The 20,389-nt window shown below is 36.7% G+C and overlaps 1 protein-coding gene across 3 annotated transcripts in view; it reads left to right on the top strand.

Annotated features, from left to right (window-relative positions):
• The first annotated feature begins 351 nt into the window (after positions 1-351).
• The window catches only part of LOC141903547 (zinc finger MIZ domain-containing protein 1-like), a 96,857-nt gene continuing 76,819 nt past the window's right edge, over positions 352-20,389 (top strand). For 2 of the 3 annotated variants that reach the window (XM_074791699.1, XM_074791696.1), the window contains exons 1-3: positions 352-461; positions 2,798-2,932; positions 10,879-10,944. The gene's annotated coding sequence lies outside the window, so the exon portion shown is untranslated. Of the gene's footprint in view, positions 462-2,778; positions 2,933-10,878; positions 10,945-20,389 lie in introns of those variants that run through there. The other variant, XM_074791697.1, reaches the window with a different exon arrangement.

Raw genomic sequence — 20,389 nt, 5'->3', positions numbered from 1 at the left:
GATATATATCGATCAGTCACAGCTATCAGATAAATCGGTATTTGTTGATATGTTGACTCGATGAACTCGAATTGAATAAAGACTTGTCTAATGAACGTAGTGTGAAAGACGATGTACTGTGTATCTATTATTAATTGATACAGTGTATCTATTGTTATTTTAGTCTGTCTGTGTGTCACTCAGTATCTATCGCTAGCTGCGTGTGCGCGATCATCATCATCAAGTCGGGTGCCGGCGATGAGTCCAATACGCTCGATAGCTAGCTCGGCTACTTACACGACGACGGCGCTAACACCTTCTTCCCCTATTAAAGCAAAGTAGGCAATACCGCTTTCACACACAGACATGTGTGCAGGCTTCACTCTACTTTGCTTTTATTAGAAGTGGCAAAAAAGAAATAGTTAAATTCCTTCCGTTCTAAAGCGAATTGACTGATATCGGATTTATAAATCGTTTGATAGGTAAGTGTTTGATTAATTTCACCGGATGCCTACGGACATTCGGTAAGCTGTTAAATTGTTGTGATTTTTGTTTTGATTATCCCTCTCTGTACTCTCCGCGCACACAGATCTGTCGGACTTTAGTTCATTCATCAGACTGCTGCGACCTTCACCCTGACTCACGGGCAGTCTCCGCCGGAAACGATGCGGTCCGATGGTGGTATATGATTTTTATCAATAATTTTTCAATCGTCGTAAATAACTTGCGTTCATTTGTAATCAAATTATTTGCATTATTGATTGATTGTCAGGTTACCTTTCAGATCGACTTTGCAATTAGAATAGATTCACTTTGCGATCAATTGAAGAAACGAGATGATCTAAGTCTAGGATAATCTCTAGCTAATCCTTGCGGAATTTGATTACCTGAAAGCTCATTATTTTGAAAGCTTATTTAATAGGGCAATAACAGGAAGATCGTAGAAATGTCTGAGGTCAAATAACAATATAAGGAGGTGTTAAAACGAAGGAAGAGATTTTTCATCTTGATTATAGGTTGTTTCATTGATACATTAATCAAATATTGGACTTCATAATTCCTTCCATCAATAACAGCATCACATTTAAACGTGTTGATGAATGAATATTGATAATTGATTGACATATTGAGATGATCTGCAGTGTTATAATCCGAGGTGAATTATTTCTTTGATTTGAATTCCAGTATAAATCATTTCACAACCTGATAATATATATATATATATATATATATATGTATTCGTTACTTGTTAACCGTAGATGTCACGATACAATGTATTTGACACTAACGACTAGGAATATTAGGCTAAAGTCTATTTGTTCTTGTCAAATTATCAAAGGAAGTTGTAGACAGGGATATTGTGTGGAATAGTGACCCCTGAAAGTGGTCAGATTATATCTACATAGCTAGCGTTCAAATAGACAAGATTAGATAAACTTGTTATGAGTGGGCTTTTAATGATTGACAGCTATTAGTGCCAATGACAAACAAAGACTGAATTCAGAAGTATTTTTATGTCCGATAAAACACTTATAGAAAAACTAGGTTTCATTGTTATGACTGATTGTTCATAATACGTATTTGAAGATGGCTCTTTTGACAGTTTCCTACATTCGAGAAGTTGCTACGCTTAAAAAATAGATCAAAACATTCATTTTCTGGATATGCATAAAAACTCATAAGTAGCAGAAACTTGAACTTGAAGTCTGAATCAGCAAAATGTCCAATAGTTTGATTCGTTCATACATGAAAAGTGACTGTCATGCAAATCAAAGCATTTTGCCGTTTTAAACAATTAGTAATGAAGTAATGATGACTTCATGGCTGATTTGAAAGCTCATGACACAAACACGAATCAGAATGTGTCACAAATCAGAAATGTGTCATCAGTTAAAACAAGTAAACATTGCACAAGTATTTTTCTATTGAATAAACACCCAGTGGAAAAAAGAACCTTGTAATAACGACATATTTACATAATGATAGTTTGTTCGAAGTTCAAGGTACTATAGGTAAAAAGGTCGGGATAAGATTTGATGAAGTTTCTAGTGAACCAATCATCATCTGTTGGAATGAATATGGAGTCTTTAGACGCAGGGACACAGTATTGTGCTACAGGTGTGATAGTGGATCTATCTCTGAGAGTATTGTTACTGAAAGTTTCCCTAATTGCAGGGGCCGATCTAGGGGGGTTCCGAGGGTTCTGAAATACCATCGAGCTTTGTCTGTGCCCCTTGGAGATGCCCCTAAATCCATGGGTTTGACGTAAAAGTGCCCTCAGTCGTTAGGCATGATTTGGCGTAGTAAGTGCCCTACCCCATAATAGTGAGTGCCCTTGTACAATTCGAAACCCCCAGGAGATAGGGCCCTGGATCCGCTCCTGAATTGTACCCCTGCCTCTTGGTTATCCGTGATGTTTTGTACATTACCTACGCTTTGTTTCAGTAATGATGTCAAGGTTGGTGCTGGTGAGGTGTTGTATTTAAAAAAAAATTGACCTTCATTTTGATGTGAAGTATCCACGCAATCAATCAGTTGGTTCAGGTTCCTATTATCTACTTGTATTTATATTACATCGAAAAAATTATTGACACGAAAATTTCAGCGTGGATTTACAACGAAACAAGTTGAACGATCAGTAGAGATAACGCCAGACAGAACGACTGGTCAAAGTTGAATCGTTTTTAAACAGTGTCAAGTGTCGTAGTCAAAGTTGTACTAGTGAATTCACAGTCTGTTTGATTTATTCATCTGTGATGTCTGGTGTACAATGTGAAAGTGTTTTATAGATTGTTTTTTTTTTCAATGTTTCATTCAGATCTCGTCTCGGGTATTCTCCAGCTCACTCCAGCTCTCTCCAACTCTCTCACTCGTGTTCAGTGAGCTCTTAACACAGTGCATCGATCAACAAATGTTTCTATCATAAGTGATAGTCAGTGATAAACCTATTCAGGTAAGTTTGAAATTGAATCAATCTGATCTTGTTTTTAAGCTTGTAGTGAAATACAGTCGATTATGGCTGGTTCTATATATATATATATATATATAACCTTAGGCCTAGTAGCGCAGTTGTGACTTGTTAGTCCAGCAGTTGACTTACTGATTAATCTTAAGACTGTCTGTCTTAAGTTGTTAGGTCGGTAATAGAACTAACAATGGTCTTAGACAGGTCTCTAATCTAAGTCTTCGCTGTAGAACCTACGCACCAGTTACACAATCATTCCGGACAGACCAATCTTTCACTGTAGATGTTATATACTCATAAACTGGTGAGGTTATTGAAGACAAACTTATAAAATCTTATAAAATCGATCTAACAACTTGAGATTTAAGACAACTTAAGTCACAACTGTGCAACTGGCCCCAGGAGTTCAGTTGCTCGAAAAAATGTGTTAGAATTATCCATTGGATAATGATACCATGGTCGAAGTGCTCATTTGTCACTTATCCAGCAGAGCTACCAACTGTTCCTGATTTTCAGTATTTGTTACTATTATTCTGATTTTATTCATTTGATGCTTACAGAAATATGAAAGATGTTACTGAAGGTCTTACCGTTGATTACTGATTAATTTGAATATTTTCTTTCATATTTCAATGAAAATTTACCCAAAAAAAATTCAATGTGTTACTGATAGCACTTTTCAGAGGTTGGCAGCTCTGATCCAGATGCACGGAGAAAGATGTAACATGTGAGTCCACCGCTGATATATACATGTTAAGATTTATCTCTTGTCCATCGGTAATTCAACTATTAGGCAATGAAAGGGTTTAAGTTAGCCCTCGGGTGGGAGGGGAGGGAAGACACGTTACACCTTGTATTCTGTAAAACTGACCAGGACCCAGTTCCACAGTTGTGAGTTAGTTAACTCTGAACTCAGTATCCAGTTCCATAGTTGTGAGTTAGAGTTAACTCTGAACTCAGGATCCAGTTCCACAGTTGTGAGTTTGAGTTAAATCTGAACTCGGGATCCAGTTCCACAGTTGTGAGTTTGAATTAACTCTTGAGTTAAAGTTAGTTCATTTTCGATGAGTTAACTCGGAGTCAAATCTTAACTCGGAACTGTGGAACTGGACCCAGTTGAATAAGTAGGACGTCGAAGGTTTTCAGTAACAGGCTAATGAATATGGTGTTAGAAAGTACTACGACGTGTATTTTTCCAGACAAGTGCAATCCATAGTTATTTGTGTATGAGATATAAAGGCCTAGATATGATATATGTAATGTATGAAAATAATTTGGTAATTATCCGGGGTTTTCGGTTGTATTTGTTTATTCATTGTTATGAATATAAGTTGTAGTCAGTAGTCGCCGGTATTTAATGGTCGTCTAAGAGTTGTTTTCTATACGACGGACGACGATGTCGATTGTTGGGAAGAGTAGTTTTCACAGGTTTTCAATAAGCGTACACTCGTTCCGTGGAATCAACAACAGTCGAAGCCTCGATCTTGTCGTCTCTTGTCTTTAACCGAGGCATTGCAAAAAACGGGCGCACAGAGAGAGAGATATAAAATATTTTCTGTCTATTTGCTCTGTCATACAATAGGGCAACAAATGTGTGCACAAAATATTTGGGTCATAACTTGACAGGGCGCTTTTGAAAAAGACTGGAACCCACACGGTGAAAACCACGTCTACAACTGAACAAGTTACATTGACTTTGGCATGTTTTTAATTGATATATTGAATTCAGTGATAGTGCTGGGTAATTTTCACCACGGTCGAGATTGATTGTCAGAAATAATCAGTAATTGACGATAGACACCTTTTAAAATATATATATCTTTAACTATGTCTATGAAGAGTAATGTGAAGATAGGTGTTCAGTTCCGGGAAAGACTCTTGAGTTTAAATAAACTGAAAGATGTTATCAAAATCTTGGTTTACTTATCTGTTGTTAGTAGTAGACTCACATCAGACAAAAACTAACTCCTTGTAGACACAATAGAACATCATAAAGCCTTCTTTATGGTGGAATGATTCCTTCAAAGCCAAATGATCATCACGGATTCTAAATGGATGTCTTAACGAAGCGTATACTAATGTTTACAATATTATTGGGGGTTGAAAATAACTAGAGGCCGATTAATTTGTCGTGAAATTAGATGAAAATAGTGACGCGATTAACTGCGTATTAAATTATTATTAAGTGATTTGTCAATTTGAATGAACGCACTGGTTTTCTGAAGACTGTGTCATAAAGAATAAAGAAGGGCTTCTTATTTGAAATTAGGCCTGATCATGTCGTTTATGTGTAAGTGGAACGTTGCTATTCATAATTCACGCTACGTCCATTAATCTGAATAGATCGTTTATGTTTTCTGAATATGACTATTATAAGTTGGTTTTCGTTAAGGGTACGGTGGTATTTCTTCTGAAAACCGGCTGTCAGGCTTAACGCGCCGGGAGAAAGCTATTTATTTGCAAACGCGATAGAATTAATACAAGTATATATTATCTATATATTTGATTGTGCGTCAACCCGCCGGTGTTGTTGGTGTTGGCAGTAAATTGTCCGTCAAGGGTTGCCTTTTGTCGCGTCTTGACAGAAACTGGTAAACTTAATTTTTACGACTGGTTATTTCGCAATCGGTGAAGCGCGGTTGGTAAGTAAAATCTGAACTCAGTTTTAGCAGTTGTGTGAGTTAATATTTGACTTTATAAGAGTTAAAGCTGATTATAATTCTAGTCTATGAATTCAACTGGAATCTGTTGGCTGATTTCACTTTTTAAAATTCTTTCATAACTTAAGAATCTTAGAGATTTCTGCAGGTGACAAAGGATTTGAAGAATGTTGATTTTATCGCTATTAGTATGCTTAAATCACATTATCGGTGTTAAGCAAGATTGCATTCTGAGCCCCTACAGTTGAGCACTTAGTACGCTTTAATGATACTATAAGTATTTCAAGCATCCTTAGAAATTCAACTTTTGCTAATATTTGACGATTCCTCAATTTTCATTGCAAATTTGCTCATCAGCCGTAGAGAGAATTTGAACGCAATTCATAATCCTAGTTAATTAACAATAGTTGAATAATTTTGACGAAAGTCAGTTTTTCTGTCTACACACACACATATATATATATATCTCTGCCGGTATAGGATAGGACATGTATGTGTATACAGTTGTAGCAGGTGGCTGCATTTATATGATTTAATGACAAACCTATTGAACTGTCTCTGCCGCAAAATAGCATTTATTTAAAAAATTAATGCTGAATATCATAACAGTTAATACTTCAATGGAATAAAGTCTAAGTCTGCATTGCTTTTTACCAAATAAGGTCAAAATTCAGGTATACATAGAGCTATGCTCTGCTGTAAATAGATTAGTGTCTCATCCCTCAAATTCGAATTAGGTTTTATGATACGATTTTATCTTTTTTTTTTCACTTTTGGAAAGTGGATTTTGTTGCTAGTATTTATAACTCGTAACTTGTTCTAGGTGAATTGCGAAGATTACGGGAAACCATTCTATAAAAGAGATGTATACAAATTGAATTATTCATATTAGTCACTGGTATATTATTTAATAGGTTTATATATATATATATGTCTTCAAATACTTTCTTCTTTGTGGGAAATTATGTTTCTGTATATATCATTAATAGGATTTAATAATAGGATAATAAGAGTATTTGAAAATATTGCCTTTGTGTCCCTGACAGACACTAGGTGTCACACAGTCCCTATACAAATAGTATCACACCACCTATAAAAGTACATATTTATATATATATTTATATGTTAATGTTCGCTAATACAAATAACAGTTTTACAGATATATAGAATTAAATGAATGATTTGAAAGAGAAACTCAAGTAATGTTCTCATGTCTCACACACATTTCTATATTATTACCCATTAATGACAGAGACTCTTTATAAGTATTTTATAAGTTATGCCTTCAGGGGACGTATTTCCGCCCGGTTTTTATAATTAATTTCACATCGACGGAATTTTCTTTGCTGTTTTTCTGTTCGATTTTCCGCAGTTGTTCATTTTCATTGTCGCGATAATTTGAGGCGTGATTAAAGATGAATTGTTGAATTATAGAAGTTCGGACACCGGTGAACAAATACTTTAATCATCGGGTCATAGACGGTTACAATTTATCTGTTGACTTCTTCGTTATGAACTCTTCGCGGGCGAGCGGGCAATTGGGCGGGCTCACACGGGTATTCCGTCGCTGACCTCCGACTTCCAGATATACATATATATATATCCGGGCTGAACGAGTCATGGGAATTTGTTTTGGAAATATTACTTTCAACTTAGAAAAGAAATCATTGAAGCGGTTTATTTGTCTAAAGGTGTGACACAACTTCGTTTAACCTGTGTCATTTACAGGTCACTGAAATGAACAGGTTATGAATAGTGTTGTTCTATGCGTTTGAGAAGGAGCCCGGAGAGTTCTACATTTAGAATGTTTTTACCTGAAATCAAACCTTGTTAAATTCTCTAATCACTCAACTATTTGACCAAAACCCATTATAGACACTGTTCAACAATGATGTTTCCCCCTCTTAATAATGATATAAAATCCCTGCAGACTAAGAAAGAAAAGAGTCAGAAATGTTTCCTTGAGCTAGTGTAGTTTATTTGACTTGAGATGACTATTAAGATATAGTCACAAAATTCACTACAAAATTACCTAACTCAAGGAAACATTTCTGACTATTCCATTCTTAGTGTGCAGGGATTTTATATATAATATGATATCGATATGATACGCACTCCAGAGTGCTTCATCAATGGCAGTCCCTTCCTAGCCTATGACCTATAATGCCTTGGACATGATATTCACTGTCAAGGCCAGTGTCATCTACTCATAATGAGGACTAATGCCTGTTGAGTATCCTCAGACGATGTGAGATGGTCAACGTAAGAGTATTGATCATGTGATGGATGAACTGACAGGTTTATAATCAGTTTTTGATAAAAGATCAATTTACACGGAGAAGACTGGTTCTATCTGTAAGACTGATAATAAACTGTTGTGGATACATGAAACTGACAACATGCCTGTCCAAGATATGTCCGATAACAGTCCATCCAGATAACCCCCAAACCCCATCACACAGATACAATCTGTAACATCTATCTGATCAGACTAACCATCGCACCAAACAATGAACTGATTTTGACTGGATTCTAGGAATCAAGTTGGGTGATTTTGTGACCATCCTATGGTGGGTCCTAGGTCCCTAGGAGACAGGTTGAGTTATAAGGTGATTTTTGGTGGATGCTCGAGTATAAGGTTGGGTGATTCGGTGACTTACTGGTTAGATACAAACTCAGTTCACTCGTTCATCTTTGTCATATGTTCTGTATCAATTGACTTTAAGCCATAGGAATGATTGGAACCTGAGGATATTTTTATTATCATTAACTGTCAACCCTAAACATGAACCCATATTATCCCTCTTTATTGCTACTCATTATTATATACAGCTTCTCTGTTGGTATCTATTGTCACAATTAGTCCTTTTAGTTTGCTCTCCGAGGAGGCATTGATTCCGTCCGTCCTCGTGACCCTGTCTATAAACTCTTCTAGTTATCTATAGTATTATCGTATGTCGTGGCATCAACCGATCATTTCCTTATTGTAAACTACCTGAACTAAAGCGAGATGTAGATGAAAGAGGTTCACACAATAACATTGTCAATACTGACCTGTATAGTGATTTTACCATGTCTAGTAACATTGGGTACGTATAGTCATAGGGTAGATACATGTCTAGTAACATTGGGTATGTATAGTCATAGGGTAGATACATGTCTAGTAACATTGGTTACGTATAGTCATAGGGTAGATACATTCATAGGTACCAGGAGATACTGTCACAGGTACCGGGAGATACTGTTACAGGTACCAGGAGATACTGTCACAGGTACCGGGAGATACTGTTACAGGTACCGGGAGATATAGTCACAGGTACCGGGAGATACTGTCACAGGTACCGGGAGATACTGTCACATGTACCAGGAGATACTGTCACAGGTACCGGGAGATACTGTTACAGGTACCGGGAGATATAGTCACAGGTACCGGGAGATACTGTCACAGGTACCGGGAGATACTGTCACAGGTACCGGGAGATACTGTTACAGGTACCGGGAGATACTGTTACAGGTACCGGGAGATACTGTTACAGGTACCGGGAGATACTGTCACAGGTACCGGGAGATATAGTCACAGGTACCGGGAGATACTGTCACAGGTACCGGGAGATACTGTCACAGGTACCGGGAGATACTGTCACAGGTACCGGGAGATACTGTCACAGGTACCGGGAGATACTGTCACATGTACCAGGAGATACAGTCACAGGTACCAGGAGATACAGTCACAGGTACCAGGAGATACAATCATAGGGGAGATACAATCGCAGGTACCATACAGTAACAGGTACCGATATTGATGAATTTCACAATAGTGATGAAAAAAATTAGTTTTGTGTAATTTGAAATTTCGATGATATGATAGGAAGATCGATTATCTCGAAATATGAGACGATACGATAGTTTCACCTTTATAACCTATCGATTAGAATATCAGTTTACAGTATCATTTATCGATCAATTGTGACGCGTAGTTTCTGTTCTGTGTGTAACTCAGTTCCTCAATTCTACCTATTCAATCTTTACTTATACAACTAGCTATCTGAGATACGTAATTCACATGTTTCCTGTTTATGTATAACGGATTTTTCTTGATGCGGGAGAAAGTTACGAAAAGTCAATACGTCAATAGGTATAATTTATAGTTACTTGAATTGCGGCGTTTAAAAATGGCCGCTGCTTGAAGGGAGATAAATGTCAAAATTCACAATCGCACTTCTCGGCGTTGTAACGCGACAAATTGTCGAACCAGTAGGTAGTCTATCTATATAAGGATTGATTCGATGTTTTATTGAAAGCCATGACGGTTGTGCATTGTCATCGATATAATCTTATACCTGACCCACAAAGGTTTCTTCCTATTTCCTGTTTGTACGCGAGGCATAATGAAGCGATTCTGGTGGATATTTAAATTTCAATTAAACGACTAGGCTAGCCGGGGTGAATGTTGACGTTGCGTCCTGTATGGGGCGACTACGAGATGAAAAGAAAATCAGAAGGGTTTCTAAAGTGGGCAAAGATTGACAATATTTCTATGGTGTCTATTCATACGTTTTGATTGACAGCGAATGCGCAGTAAGCCAACATGGACGTAGCATCTGTTGCCGGCAATGGAAATCTGTCGGAATTTACCGTCGTCGCGGAAAGAGAAGTCTCAGATAATCCGAGCGTCCTTCATCGCTGAATCGCAATATTGAATCCATCATCTCCCGATGCTGTGTGTTCGGCTTACGGCTGTATTTACAACCACTAAAGCTGCAGCCAATATAATACGTATAATATTTATGCAGTCGAGTTCAGTCTTGATCTGTTTTGGTCGTTAGATAATGGACCTCGATATGTGATTTTATTTTCAAAACATCGAGCAGGGATTGAATTCGAGGGTGTATTTGAACAATTTGGATCCACATCTTGACTTGTGACTTCACTTAAACATAGGCTCGATTTGTACCGTTCAATGGGTCCAAACTTATCTTTTTGACAAACCGTCCTCATCTTTCATATTTCAAATTCTCGTGTTTTAATGTAATCTTAATCCTGTAATTTAACTCTGAACAATTTGTTGCTATTTTTCTTCCATTTTCTCCACATAACGCACTGTTTTTATGATAAAGAGTTGATGTTATGTTGAACTGTGAATTTATCGATATCCCGTGTTTTATCTGTTCTGTTCTGTTGGTTAAAACTCTCAGGTGTTTACAGTGTTCGGAATTAAAGCTTTTAACCGGTGCAACTGTTTACTAATGTTGGTATTTTGATGTCTAATTTCAGATTGTACCGATGCTGAAGGAATCCGACTAGCGCTGATTCATCAGATATATTTATACCATTGTACAGGTACGAACTGAACGAGGCTCACTACGTTCATAGATATTAAGAATAGGTCGTATGTTAAACGACCGTTGTCAAACTCAGTTAAATCGTCATAAGATAAGATGTCACATACTTATCCTACCAATTATGTATTTATAAGATTCCATATATAAAGGCGGTAAAAAGTTAAGAGCTCATTAGAAAAGGGCAGCATTTGAGGGTCTTGTACAAGGCCCACAAGTTGGCCACGAGACCCTGTGGGTTCACATGCCTGTCCTATTTGATTTTCCTACTGATGGTGTTGTTGTTTCTGAAGGATCGAGAGTATGGATAAACAGCGTAAAACTGGATCCTTCATTCCGACATTTATGTGGTCGATCTAGGAATCTAAAGCATTTCGCTGCGGAAATATTTCCGTGAAACTGAGGTGCAAAATCTCTATTACGTATTGTGTACGTATAGGAATAAACATGCCGCATTTATAGAGATCTGATCATCACACCAGTGCAGCGGGGCAGACGTAGTTAGTTCAAAGATTTACCCGTTCAGTACATGTTACCGTTCTTAGCTCAACTAACGTTATGTAAATATTTGCCTAAGAAATCGCACACCTTCAATGATTGAATCTTCATTATCACCACTCACTTACTCATTCAACCCTGCCTCAATATACACAACACTCGCAGACGTTTTTTGATTGGATATTATTTCTATCAATCGGGAGGTGGACTTCATTCGAATTGCCAATTTGTTACTCGAAACTGGTCCTGGTATATAGTTTCAAAAATTGAGTTGAACCATTTAACTGCAAAATCAGGCTCAGACTCCTTATTTAAAACTCCATGACCAAGTTAGTTTCTCATTATTCTGTAAAAATCTGATTCGATGGTTGAAACATTAAAATATTGAAAATGAACTTGTCGTATCTTAACCAATAACTACGGTTCTTGCTGAAATTTCAATATAGCTTGAATTCAGTCGTTTTTACAGTTCAATTCTAACTCATAACTATGCAACTGGTTCATGTAGCTTTAGGGTATTATTCAGATTCAGTTGTAAAACCAAAAAAAAAACAGAAAAAAATGTGCGACATTGACATTCATTTGAAGATTATTTGAATTTTTCTCTCCTGAGGCAAACACAGTTGTGATGTAACAAGGTGTGACTCCCTGTTGTAATTAACTTATCATTTTAACTCATGAAAGCAGTGTTTCTTTCTAAGCTGCTGCTGCTGCTGCTGCTGCTGCTGCTGCTGCTGCTGCTGCTGAAATGATATCATATATTTTATTTTCGCATCAATGATTTCGAGTAGAAAATGAGTTAAAGTGACTTTGTTTTGACACCGATAGGTAAACGTAAACCGTAGCAAACTTAGCATCTGGCCGAGGAAACATTACCTTTATAAATCACACGTTTTCATCGGCCGCACGACTTTACCGACTCCATCTGACTCCCGGAGCAACAGAGATATGACTCAATAAAAAGAGAGAGAAGGAAGAAGAAAGAGGTTGTGATTTTTATATCTCGTTCGTTACATCTGTTATCGGTTAACGGAACCGAGCTGGCAGTTAAATTAACTGGAATTAGTGAACAAAAACGAGTTTTAAATTTTTATTCATGACGTCGTTCAGATAATTCATTAGGTTACTGAAATTGTGTCCTGAGGATGAATACTCGAGGTCCTCCTTTCAGTAGAGCCTGATGAATGATGGTTAGATTCTTTCTATACTTGTATCAACTCTCATCTCGCTTTTCTTAATGTTACCGATGAAGATTTAATATGGATGATTGAATAAAACACCCACATGATGTAGATAAATCTAAGAGAGTATTTGACATTTGGATTCTATTCTACGTCGGCCGTTTTCAAAACTGAAGGTTAAATTGAGTCTAAACGGCAAATAGTTTATTCTTCATATTATATTAGGATTTTGTTGTAAAATCGCGTACGTTGAATGAGAAATACGAGGAATATAGTGAATAGTTATAAGATACTCGCTCCTCCGGGGTTTGAAATAAAAGTGAATATTTAGTATAAGAGTTGATCGATTAATGTTATTTCTTGTTCACCTGTGTAAATCATTGAGATATCTGTAGATCATTGAGATATCGAATAACACTCGACAATAGGCAAAACATTGGGCTATGAATCGGGTTTGATAAAAAGTTAGAACAAATACATCTGATATATACTAATCATTGATGTAGCTCCTAAACGCTTGTTCGCTCGTCCAGCAATCGTGTTGTTTTTTTATATGATAAAGCTGTCAGGTTCGGTCAAGTTGTTCTTCACATTTGTTCACGTCAGTTTGAAATCGATTTATTTTGACGTTCGATCAGTCTGTACATTAATGGGTCTGGTTCATGGAAATTTAGTATCATACACATTTTTTTGAATCTTTTGTCGAGAATAGAAATATTTGTCCGGTAATTGTGTCCTTTTAAGTTGTCCACGTCTGGTTTTCGGGTCGAAACCAGGTCCAAATCATTCAAAAATTGATTCGTAATTTCTAATTTTCATAGTGATATATTCCATCAGTTTTCCCCGTACGTTAAATGGCCTCTGGTATACTGTATACAAATTTTCTTGTCACGATAAGCAAAGTTCATCGAACTTTTATTCACGTTACGACAAATCTTGCTATTTTTCGTCCCTAGTTGCGTAATTCAGGTAATAAGAAAGGATCGTTGAAGGATTAACGTTGATTGGTCGACTGATTGATTCTAATCAGATTTCTCCTCCAATTGTTCCGAGATTTTTACGAGATGAAATACCAATTACTGCGATGATTGGAAAATTTTAAAAAGTATTCTTCGTTTTTTGTCGGTGTTTAATATAAACGTTGGTAGTTGCTGATTGATTGAGTATAGTGTACACATTAGGTACGACTTTGTATTTCCTATTAGAAAACATGAAAACAAGTTTGTTAAATATCATACGTATGTCGTTCACCATTGAAACCAAGTTGATTTTTGTGATTATTTCAGAATGTATAACCGAATAACCTATTTATATATGAAAATTGGTTCATTCTTTGTGTTGTGACTACAAAACGCGGTAATACGCATATGACAGGTTTGATAATTGCATAAGACACTTTTTTCATGCGTTGAAATTACGATTATATAAACTTTCTCCGAGTTTTTGTCGGTAGCAAAACGTCTGTTCGTCGTCGTCAGCAGATTATGTAACGAATTAGTAGGATAAAAACTTTTATAGATGGCGTTTCAGTTGATATCGTTTTTTTTTTTTTGAGCGAACAAAAAAGAAATAGTGTTGCTAACCTTGGAAACTGAAACGAGTTTCCAGACAGAATCAGTTTCAGTTTTCTGATACGAATACTTAATAGCGGCGAAGTAGAACATTTTTTCTCCATTTCGATGAAATTCTCTTTTCTTCTGTTCGCTAGAAATGTGAAGCATGTTTAGATGTATATAACTTGCTGTTGTTTCTTCTGAATATATAAAAGTCTGTTCAGCCTTTAATCATGTGACGTGGTCGTCGGTCTTTTTTAGACTGGAGAAAATGTCAGAGTTGAAACAGATATTGAACTATGGCCAAAATATCCATAATTTGATAATAGTTTGAATAATGATCAAAAACAGTTGTTACAAGATGATATGTTTTTCTACTATTGATATAAGTTTGTATTTGAAGGTGTTGTATCAGTTGTAAGTTGTAAGACGCCCCTAGGAGGCCCACCCCTGCTCTTTACTAACGGCCTGTATATCAAAATCTACGTCTGACTCGCGCAGCCTAATGTTTGACCCTGATATGAACTGACTGCTCTTTGTAAGTGTTTTAACTAATTAGTAATCAGCTTGTTTTATTGTCGATGTCTCTAAAAACTTCTTACGTCTGACAGATGAGAATTTACCGCTACCATCATCTATATTGCTGTACTGACAAGACCACAGGAGGTGTAAACTATAGTATCAGCACATACTCTATAGTGCAGCGAGTAGGTTTTTCAGCGGATCACCTGTCAGCAGCTAGCTATCTACGATGATATTTTCACCTGCACATTATGTGTAATCATTATAGACATAATCTGCATAGTTCTATAGGTTATTCCACCACTAGCGGATAGGTATAGGTTATTCCACCACTAGTGGATAGGTATAAAGTACGTTGGAATGTTTTAACATATTTATTATATGTCTCTGAATCGTAGTCCAATAAATAGAATTGGGCCCGTCCCTGTTATGTAGGTTTGCAGATTACAGAATTTGATTTTGATTAAGAAATGTTTTCAAACTTTGCACTGGTTGCAGATACAATGTCGGAGGTTGTGATATATACCTGGATCAAGATCCAGAGCTTCGAGTAAATTGTTATACATGAACTAGTGAAACTGGATCCAGGGTATTAGGTAGATGACTTTGAGTGACCTAACCTCATTGATGGATATTTTGAAATGTTGAATAAACCGATCGCTTTATTTCATAATAAATGATAAAAAATCGATTGTAATAATCTAGCGTTCAGACACGTGTGCGCGCCTAACTAACGTCATCGCTGAAACACTGTTTACGCAAACGCTCAGCAGTTTTTGTGGATCTTTGCTTGAAAATCTGATGGTTGAGAAAAGACCACCCATGTAAGAAAAATAGTTTTATGTAATAATCAGTTTTAAGAAAAATTCCTACGTTTAAGGATGGATTTATATTTGAACTATGTATACAGCACTCTAGTGTGACGGAAGTGTAAGTTGTGTCTACTTATGTAAATAGTTAATCTATGATGATGATTTAAGTACAAATGAATTGAAGAACTTGCAAAAAATAAGTTAAAAGTTATCGTTTAAGAATCCATGGTAAAATTGCTAATGATGGAACAATGGCAGGATAAGAGAAAGGATGAGCCCAGTCAATCTTAGAAATACCGTGGTTAGCACGGATGTTCAAATGGTTGGAAGGTGTTTGTTTATTAACAAATTTGCATAGATTTACATCAATTTCTTAGGTAATTGATTTCAATGATTATATCATATTTGAAGCGAGGAAACATCGATCATAAAAAAACCCACTATTGCTATTAATATCGTTGTCTGTGCAAATAGATTTTCAATCTGTTGGATCATGATATATTTTCCCAGTGATTTTATAGTCGTATCGTGCATGGAAATGAATGATTGTTATTCATTGAGACATAATGATAGATACCAGTGATTATTTATCAGTAGAGAGAGAGAGAGTTGAAATTCAACTCCCATATGATTATGCCTGTTCATCGGTTCGTAGTTTTAAATGCAGATGGCAGCACTGTATACAGATATAATAAGACTTCTATTACGACGCTCTTTTGTTGGCTTTATTGTTATCATAAAGTACCGATAAATGACGCTTTTATTGTATCGCTTTGTGAAACGATATTTCAGAAATTTACACTAGCTGCAATTTGAGTTTCATATCTCACTTGATTAAGGCGTGAATGGCGAATAAAAAGTTAAATTCAGCTCTTTATTCAGTCATCGTGAATCGAGTCTTTCCAGCTCGGAAACACTTTCAAATATTAACTTTTCACCAGTAGCATTCAAATAGGAAATGGAATTCAGATTTCCAAATTCTGCTTACAATAAAAGAAAGTTTGAAAGTATGTTTTTGTACATATTTAGTAAAACCTTTGATGAAATTCTGTCTTCTTTTTAACAGTAATATCAAAATCCCACAAGGAAAAGAGTCTGAAATGTTTCCTTGAGTTGATAATTTCTTGACATTTCTACTATATCCTTATTGGTCACGTTCAGGAATACTAAACATACAACAAAATAATGAGATATATATCTTTGTTCTGGATTATATAGATATCTCATTATTTTGTTGTAACTCATAAGCATTCCTGAAGATGACTTTTTGAAACGTTGAAATACGTACTAGCTCCAGGAAAACATGTCTCACTCAATTTTTCATCGTTATTGTGTAGGGTATTTGTATATTCAGAAGTACATGTATATTGTCATCGTCAATCGGGAGATAAAATCAGAAATACATCCTCTTTTTTCGTTGAAATAGTTTTATAACGTTGAGTGAACAGGAAAATGATATGAAGATTTTCTATGTACGACTGGGAAAATGAAATACATCGTTTTCAGAGATGAATTGTTGATTTCGACCTGGAAATTGAAATTCTCATTATACTCGTTTTCTGATCAATAATTTACTGATTTATCCGATGTACAAAGAGATATATTCAACAATCATCATTTGCATTTTGATATTTCATTTGTCGTCGTTGGTTTCAAGGTAGCGACGAGCGATGAAGATAACTCTCATGAGAGATCAACTTGACGACTACTGGAGGAGAAAAATTGTATCGTTCGTTTTTAAATAATTATTCATAGCAAAGCGCGATCGGTCGGTGTAGCCATTGCGCTGTATGTAAAGATCGGTACCGGCGATTGTCAGAGCTCTTTCCGTGTGACATGATTGAGCGCTTTAACAAAATTAGTTGCCAAGACCACTCTACATAATATATCTGGTGATGTTACTAGATCATACTGCTGCAGTATTGCCGGCATTGAGGTGAATTATTAACGCCGGTTTATTGATTTCGTCCGCTAGATTTATTACTTTTCTGGCGAAATCGAGCAGCCATGAAAACAGTGTTGATCACGTCTGAGCGTGGAGCGCGTTGGGGCAAAACGACGACGACGACGAGTCGCCGTGGTTTCAACGCCGCGAGACCCGGTGATTTTCAAGCGATCCCGTCGGGAAAGTATAAAAAATATCTACCATTTACCGGCGGGTAATGAGAAAATAATGACTGGCTGAAGTTTAGTAGATCTGGTCCAGTAATAGACTCGTCTTCCTCAGAAGTTATGACGTCGATTCTCGGTAAAGATTCTTAACTTCTGAGGAATAAGCTATGATAGTATTTTTATTTCAATGCGATACATGCGACTGTGTAGCTCGTATTGAATGTAGTCGGAAAATTTCATTTCATAGAATATTTTAATAAAAAAGTAGTAGATCAGTTACATACATTTCCCGGTATTCACCAGGTTTCTATAGTTATGATGATAATTTTAAGGGGATAAAAAACGTACAAAAATGATGTAGGTAAATTATAATAAAGACTATGACCTACCTCTTCGCCCGGCGTATATAGAACGCTTTTAATTGCGCTGATTGACATAATTTACAGTGATGAAATCATGTCGAAATAAAGCTTCTGAAACGTTCAACCTTCGGGGCAAAAAATAACGCTGGCACAAAATGTAAAGCGATATATATATATATATATATATATATATATATACCTATATATCTGGTATTATGTTCATATGTATGTTAGAAAACTATTCGCTTCAGGTATTAAAAATATATAGTTTCAATTTTGACGACGACGACGATGTCACACGACGAACCAGTTCTAACGTCTAACGTCTGATGAAATTAAACGATATTTCAATTGAATTAACAATCGATATCTCGACTCTTTGTTTCTCATACGCGCGGCGTGGCTAAAAACGAAAACAAGTTGAAGCATTTCGAACTGATTTTTATCACCGATGTTAATATTGATTACACCCCTGTGGCTCGGAATCACCGGCAGTGCTGAGAACAGTGAAATTACATAAATATTACTGCGTTATGTTATTTATTACATTAGTCTCAAGATATTGCACAAATTCCATTGAGCTTAATATTTTTGAAATATGATATTCTAAATGACGTGTTTTACCGACTTAAGAGTCAAAGTATCTTCATTTCAAAGTAAAAGTAATCTTAAGTGTCGCATTGAATTCAGTTTGTGATGATTTTACAGATTTATGATGAATTTCATTTCTGATTCATCAGTGGCACCTTCATCTACAGCTTGAGTTCCATCCTTCATCTACAGCTTGAGTTCCATCCTTCATCTACAGCTTGAGTTCCATCCTTCATCTACAGCTTGAGTTCCATCCTTCATCTACAGCTTGAGTTCCATCCTTCATCTACAGCTTGAATTCCATCCTTCATCTACAGCTTGAGTTCCATCCTTCATCTACAGCTTGAGTTCCATCCTTCATCTACAGCTTGAGTTCCGTCCTTCATCTACAACTTGAGTTCCATCCTTCATCTACAGCTTGAGTTCCATCCTTCATCTACAGCTTGAGTTCCATCCTTCATCTACAGCTTGAGTTCCGTCCTTCATCTACAGCTTGAGTTCCATCCTTCATCTACAGCTTGAGTTCCGTCCTTCATCTACAACTTGAGTTCCATCCTTCATCTACAGCTTGAGTTCCATCCTTCATCTACAGCTTGAGTTCCGTCCTTCATCTACAGCTTGAGTCCCATCCTTCATCTACAGCTTGAGTCCCATCCTTCATCTACAGCTTGAGTTCCATCCTTCATCTACAGCTTGAATTCCATCCTTCATCTACAGCTTGAGTTCCGTCCTTCATCTACAGCTTGAGTTCCATCCTTCATCTACAACTTGAGTTCCATCCTTCATCTACAGCTTGAGTTCCATCCTTCATCTACAGCTTGAGTTCCATCCTTCATCTACAGCTTGAGTTCCGTCCTTCATCTACAGCTTGAGTTCCATCCTTCATCTACAGCTTGAGTTCCGTCCTTCATCTACAACTTGAGTTCCATCCTTCATCTACAGCTTGAGTTCCATCCTTCATCTACAGCTTGAGTTCCGTCCTTCATCTACAGCTTGAGTCCCATCCTTCATCTACAGCTTGAGTCCCATCCTTCATCTACAGCTTGAGTTCCATCCTTCATCTACAGCTTGAATTCCATCCTTCATCTACAGCTTGAGTTCCGTCCTTCATCTACAGCTTGAGTTCCATCCTTCATCTACAGCTTGAGTTCCGTCCTTCATCTACAGCTTGAGTTCCGTCCTTCATCTACAGCTTGAGTTCCATCCTTCATCTACAGCTTGAGTTCAGTTTCTCGGTCAAATCTTCTCTGGTTTTTCTCACCTTATCGGAAAAAAGAAACCTTCAGACTATAATGAATACCCTCAGTGTCCATGAGCAGGTAACGGATAAGAAGAACTGTTTGAATGCGTGCGATGAAGTGTGGTCGTTGCACCGATGTCCTCGAGGTCTCGGTTAGTAATCCATTATTTCAATAATGTTTGATTCCACTGTTCATTCATTCTCCTCATTAATCATTAGTCAAAAAACGGAAACATTCAGTATTTTGACAGCGAGTTCCTCGGTGAATTTGTGCTTGAGACGTTGTGTACACGTTAATTATAGGAGAACCATTTACTGTTGAAACTAGCCATTAAAATCAGTCCCATAACTAAGTGCTATTTGGCACTGACAGATTATCGGCGAGTTCGAAATGAACGTCACACTGCGAACGTTCTGCTGTTAATGTGACATATTTTTACTGATGATGAAACTGAATCTACGTGGAACTGCGCTTACTATATTTCACTCACTAGTATTTCTTTCCTACTTCCAAACAACAGGTCCGTAGAATGAAAAGGTCTGATCATCTTCTAAGTAAAAAAATCGCTGGTATT

The sequence above is a fragment of the Tubulanus polymorphus genome, chromosome 4 (assembly GCF_964204645.1).
Source record: "Tubulanus polymorphus chromosome 4, tnTubPoly1.2, whole genome shotgun sequence".
Classification (NCBI taxonomy): domain Eukaryota; kingdom Metazoa; phylum Nemertea; class Palaeonemertea; order Tubulaniformes; family Tubulanidae; genus Tubulanus; species Tubulanus polymorphus.
Note: the sequence above shows the minus strand (reverse complement) of the source record. Positions and strands in the feature narration are given on the sequence as shown.